Below are 6,565 nucleotides of genomic sequence, written 5' to 3'. Positions count from 1 at the left end.
CAGGCAGTGCTCTTAACCTCGGAGCCATCTCTCCAGCCCCCTTTCATTTTTAATCAATTTATTATTGTTATTTTTTCAAGGCAGGGTTTCTCTGTGTAGCTTTGGAGCTTGTCCTGGAACTAGCTCTTGTAGACCAGACTGGCCTTGAATGCAGGGACATCCGCCTGCCTCTGTCTCCCCAGTGTGTCACCACTGCCCGGCCCTCATTTTTATTTTTAATTTTATGTGTCTGAGTGTTTTGCTTGCTTGTGTCTCTGTGCACCCTGTGCATCCACTGCCCACAGAGTTCAGAAGAGGGTGTCAGAACCCCAGGAACGGAGGTGAGCCACCCATTGTGGGTGCCAGAACCCACACTGTGATTCTCTGCAAGAGCAGTAAACACTCTGAACCACTGAGACACATCTGCCCTGGTTTGGTTTTCTGAGCTAGGATCTCAAGCAGCTCAGGCTGTCCTTGAACTCCCATGCAGCAGAGGATCCTCCTGCCTCCGCCTTCTGAGTTCTTTAATTTTAGGTGTTCCTCTCCACACAGTTCATTTTACTTACTTGGTTTTGCTTTGTTTGCCATGCTGAACATCAAGCTCAGGGCTTTGTGCATGCCTGGCAAGGCCCCTACTGCTGAGTTCATCCCCAGCTCTTCATTTCCAGGCTGACCTTGAACTCCTGATTCTCCTGCAGTCTTGCAGTGCTTAGGCAGGATGTAAAGATGGGGAGCTGTGTTGAAATGAGGGAAGGAGCCCCTCATCCCAGAGTTTGATGGATGCCTCTCACCAGCTGAGAAGCAAGAATTACCACACAGTTAATAATAACATTTGCCTTTCTGCTTTCCCGGCTGTAACTTGCAATTTTCTAGGGCTCACCAGAAACCCCATTTAAAGACCTGTCCTAAACCCTGTGGGCAACCCTCAGGTTCCTATCGGATTGTAATCCCATCTAAGGCACGTCTAGAACCACCCCAGAATCTCAATTACTGAAAAGGGGGGCAGAGTAGGAGAGGGTCCCTTAAGACCCCATTGAACAACGCCGTCTCGAAAGCTTCAGAAATCCTTTAATTACATGGTCGCAGGGCCTCTCACAGTCTGAGCAGGGACTGTACTACTGAACTGCATCCCGTTCTCTGCTGTCTTTTTCCCCTCCAGAGTACTGTCATACATAAATAGAACAACTCAGGTTTGAACTCCTGACCTTCTGCCTCTCCTTCCCCCAAATTAAGGCCATTAGTTTAATTTATTCTCTTTTGCAGAGCTGGAGAGCAAGCCCAGGGCCTCACACATTGGAAGCAAGTGCTTTTCTAGCAAGCTATATTCTCCAGTCCTATTTTGCAGGGGGTGGGGCAGGGGGTGGGGCGGGGGGATTAAAGGCATGTATCACCCACTTGACTGGTGATGGGATCATTATACATTCTGGAACTCTGGAATTTGCGATACAATTTAAGGTTTTTTAAGAAGTCTTTCAGCGTACCCATCTTTTTCCTTTCTTGACCCACTGCAATGGTGTCTCCTTTCTCCACCATCTTCTCACTGATGCACCGCAGGCAACGGTCCTATCTAGACTGATTTTCTTGGCATTTTGGGACTCCATGTTCCCTCTGGAAACCTGCAGTGCTCAGGGTTTTCTTTTGCCTTGCTTTGTTCTCAAAATATGGAAAGGCTGCATCTTGCAATGTATCCCAGATCTGTTCCCAAATGCACACGCTCCCCCTAGTGGTTTCTTCAAGAAGCACACTGTTATTTTTATTTCCTGGTTTGCCCCCTTGAGGAAATGCCATCTGATTGATAAATTAGTGTCGCTAATCTTCTCTTTGGGACCCAGGGCCGACTCCAGCTCCCAGACAGCTGCCAGACAGGCCAGACTCCTCTTAACTCACAGTTCGCTGATGCATTTCTGAGAAGCTGACGGAAATCTAATGTGTTAGGTTATACTTAACTGCTCTAGGAGAAACAGAAATGAAAATGAAAGTTATGAATTCTAATAGCTCATTATGGGGCTTTCGTCATGTGCCATTTGCTGTGTTAAAACCTTTACATGAAGATCTTACTTAACTCTCACTACAGTGAGGAATGTCCCAACTTCTCCACTTTGTAGATAAGAAGTTCAAAGAAGCTCTGCAGCCTGGCCAAGATTACCCAGCTGGAAGGTTCCCAGAGCTAGACAGATGCAGGATGCCCACTGCACTTTGAACTGAACATAAGCAATTCATAATGTTTAGGGTAGCGTGTCTCAAGCATTGTGCACATTTACTTGGGAACCTGACCCAACTGGTCAGTGATGGAATACGAGGGGATTCCGAGTCTCCAGTTCCCTGATTTCCCAGTATTAGAGCCGTGGAGTTCTTGCATTAGATTGTTGATTTTTAATTTTTAATTTTTTAATTACATTATGTATGTATGTATGCGTGTATCCGTGTGATGTGTGTGGATGTGAACATGCCATTATGCAGATGTGAAGGTCAGAGGGCAACTTGCAGAGTTGTAAATGGGTGTCATAAATCAATCCCAGGCTGCCAGGCTTGACAGTTTCACTTGCAGAGCCATCTCCCCTGCCACAAAGTTTGGATTTTGAGAAAGGATCTAACTATGTGGCCCTACCTGCCAGGAACTCGTGATTTTCCTGCCGCAGCTTCCCAAGTGCTGGAAATATGCAGTTCTTTGCAAAATGGGAAACATATTTGCACTAATGCAAAATCCCACCTCAGATATACTGAAAACTGTATGGGGAAATTAATTTAAGTCTTTTCACTTTACTCACTTGTTTGTTGTCCCCTCTTCTTTTTTTTTCTTTTTTTTTGGGGGGGGGGTTCGAGACAGGGTTTCTCTATGGTTTTGGAGCCTGTCCTGGAACTAACTCTTGTAGACCAGGCTGGTCTCGAACTCACAGAGATCCGCCTGCCTCTGCCTCCCAAGTGCTGGGATTAAAGGCGTGCGCCACCACTGCCCGGCCCTCTTCTTTTGTAAAAAAAAAAGATTTATTTATTTATTTATTATGTATACAACATTCCTTCCATGTATGCTTGTATGGCAGAAGAGGGGACCAGATCTCATTATAGATGGCTGTGAGCCACCGTGTGGTTTCTGGGAATTGAACTCAGGACCTCTGGAAGAGCAGTCAGTGCTCTTAACCTCTGAGTCATCTCTCCAGCCCCCTGTCCCCTCTTCTTTACATGACTGGAGTTCCATCCCATGTTCCACAGCACATGCCCCATGGCACACGCTCCACAGCAAATGCTCCACGGCACATGCTCCATGGCACATACTCCCCGGCACATGCTCCACCAGAACATGGTTCACAGCACATGCTCCACAGCACACCCTTCACGGCACACCCTTCACGGCACACACGCCACAGCAACCCTTTACGGCACATGCCCCACTGCACACACTCCACGGCACATGGTTCACAGCACATGCTCCATGGCGCATGCTTCACAGCACATGGTTCACAGCACACGCTCCACAGCATATACTCTGTCAGCACACACACACTCAGGAATTTGTACTTTTCCCCCGACAATGCTAGAAACAGACTCTAGGACCTCACACATGCTAGACTAGCTCTCTACCACTGAGCTTCAACCCTAGCACCCCACCCTCCTGTTTTCTTTCTTTTTTTTAAACACAGGGTCTTATATAATGTCCAGACTGACCTCAAACTCAGTAAGAGGCTAAAGCTTGCCTTGAACTCTTTCTGCCTTTACTTCTCAAATGCTAGGTATTACAAATGTGTATACCACATCCAGTAGGATTTTTGCCTGCTCAGCCTCCCAGATACTGAAATTACATACACTCACCAGCATGCCTGGCTATTGCACTCTCAGTATTAATCATTTCCAGCTTGTTATATTGTCACACACAGTTGTCCCTTGGTATCTGTCAGGGATTGCTTCCAGGGTCCTCTTTTCCCCAGAACACCAATTGTGCATGTAATATTTGTGTAAACTCGAGTCCCTTCTACTGTGTGTTGGCTCTGTTTGTTTGTATTGAGACAGAATCTCACGATTATGCAGTCCTGGTTGTCTGGAACTCACTAAGCAGACCATTCTGGCCTCAAACTCACAGAAATCCTCTTGCCTCTGCCTCCCAAAAGGCATGCACCATCACACCTGGCTTTCAGCTAAATCTTGAAAGACCAGTTCTTAAGTTTTCCTATCAATGGGGGAAATAAATGGTAACAAACATAAATATTAGCCAGGAGTTAAAATTTGGAGTAAGAAATAGTCCAGGTGAAAACGGAAGTAACAGTGTGATGGGCTCCAAAGCCAGAAGTCTTGGTTATATCCCTAGCCCCTCCCTCACCTAGGAGCCAATGATTGAGGTTCTGGAACTGGTTCCTCCATGTGAAATGGGGGTAACCAATTAACCAGTTTTACAGATTAAAGTTAATGATTCCAATAAAATGCCCAACACCCTTGTAGGCGGTGGTGGCACATGCCATTAATCCCAGTACTCAGGAGGTGGATCTGTTAGTTTGAGGTCAGTCTGGCTTATAAAGTGAGTTCTAGGACAGCCAGGGCTACATAAAGAGACCCTGTCTCAAAGAGGGAAAAAAAAAGAAATAAGAAAGAAAGCCCAACATAGCTCCCATGGCTTAGTAAGTGATCAAAGGAGAGTGACAACCACTCATTTCCCTTCCAGAATCTCTTCCCTGTGGTTTGTGCATGTGTAATATCTCACTCTCTATTCTCTGCTTAGCTACTGGCACTTTATCTGTCCCTTTTTTTATGGCACAATTCTTAACTGTCTGAACCCTCATTCAGCCTCTATGGACACTGATAAGCTCCTCAAGGCAATGTCAATGGACAGTTCAGTCTTCATCTGGAAGCTTTCCAACAGGATTTAACAGCTGGTCGGCCTTGCTCCCTCTCTCTCTTTTCTCTCTGTGGTACTGGAATTGGATCTAAGGCCTCAAACGTGCTTCTTCGGAGCAGACTTACCTGAGGTCATGGACTTCTTGAAGTAACATAGCTTTTTTTGTTTTTTGTTTTTTGGTTTTTCGAGACAGGGTTTCTCTGTAGCTTTGGTGCCTTTCCCAGAACTAGCTCTTGTAGACCAGGCTGGCCTCGAACTCCCAGAGATCCGCCTGCCTCTGCCTCCCGAGTGCTGGGATTAAAGGCATGCGCCACCACTGCCTGGCAGTAACAGATTTTTAATCCCAGCACTTGGGAGGCAGGGGGATCTCTGTGAGTTTGAGACCAGCCTGGTCTACAGATCGAGTTCCAAAACAGCCAGGGCTACATAGAGAAATCCTGTCTTCAAAAACAAAACAAAATGGGGGCTGGAGTGATGGCTCAGTGGTTAAGAGCATTGACTGTTCTTCCAGAGGACCTGAGTTCAATTCCCAGCAACCACATGGTGGCTCACAACCATCTGTAATGAGATCTGGCACCCTCTTCTGGCCTGTAGGCATACATGGAGGCAGAATGTTGTATACATAATAAATAAATAAAATCTTAAAAAAAAAAGTCACAGGGACTAAAAACAATCTCAGCATGTGGACCCTGGAGCATGGACCATGGACCAGGCACCTGACCTTTGAAAGCTGGCTGTTTTTCCTAACATGATCTTATCTGTATATCATTTCATTTATTTATTGTTTTTTTAAAATTTTATTTATTTATTTATTTATTATTTACACAATATTCTGTCTACATGCCTGACTCATTACAGATGGTTGTGAGCCACCATGTGGTTGCTGGGAATTAAACTCAGGACCTTTGGAAGAGCAGGCAATGCTCTTAACTGCTGAGCCATCTCTCCAGCCCCCTTATTTATTGTTTATATGGGCTTAAGGACAAATGCATTATGAAAGTAGAGAAAAAAATTATTAAAGATTCATCATTAAAATATGTGTAACTAAGTGTAGATATGTGTACCACGTGTATGGAACTGCCTGCAGAGGCTGGAAGAGGGCATCAGGTTCCCTAGAACTGGAGTTACAGGAAGTTGAGAGCCCCCTGACATGAGTGCTGGGAACCAAACCTGGGTCCTCAGCAAGAGTAGAAAGTGCTCAGAACCACTGAGCTATCGCTCCAGCCCCTGAGAATTCTTTTTTTTTTTTTTTTTTTAATTTATGTGTGCTGGCAGGTGAGCCTATCTACAATGGTTGGAATGTGAGGAATTTCCTTTGGATGGTCTGCTACTGGGCAGTGCCAGCTTATGGCTTTTTCTGGAACCCGGTGCTGCCTGTTATGACAGTTGTGCAGCCTGGGCCCCATGTGTGGCCAGACTACCCTGCACCTGCCAGCACACACCCATCGCTTTTCACCAGGACACCCCTAGACAAATGTCAGCTAATCAGGAGCCCTGAATCTTAGAAATCCCTCACCCCTACTTTTGCTACTATAAAAACCCAAACCCAACTGATTGGGTCTCTCTGATTGATCACTCCAATACATAGGATACACGAAGTCCAAGTTTGCAAACTTGTGTAAGAATAAAGATTCTTTGCTTTTACATATAGGACTCAGTCTCCTAGTGGTTTTTGGGGGGACTCCATGATCTGGGCATAACAACCATAAGGATTGAGAAACAATAAGGAGACACATCTAGATTCAAATTTGGGGCTCTGGG

The sequence above is a fragment of the Microtus ochrogaster genome, chromosome 1 (genome assembly GCF_000317375.1).
Source record: "Microtus ochrogaster isolate Prairie Vole_2 chromosome 1, MicOch1.0, whole genome shotgun sequence".
Classification (NCBI taxonomy): Eukaryota; Metazoa; Chordata; class Mammalia; order Rodentia; family Cricetidae; genus Microtus; species Microtus ochrogaster.
Note: the sequence above shows the minus strand (reverse complement) of the source record.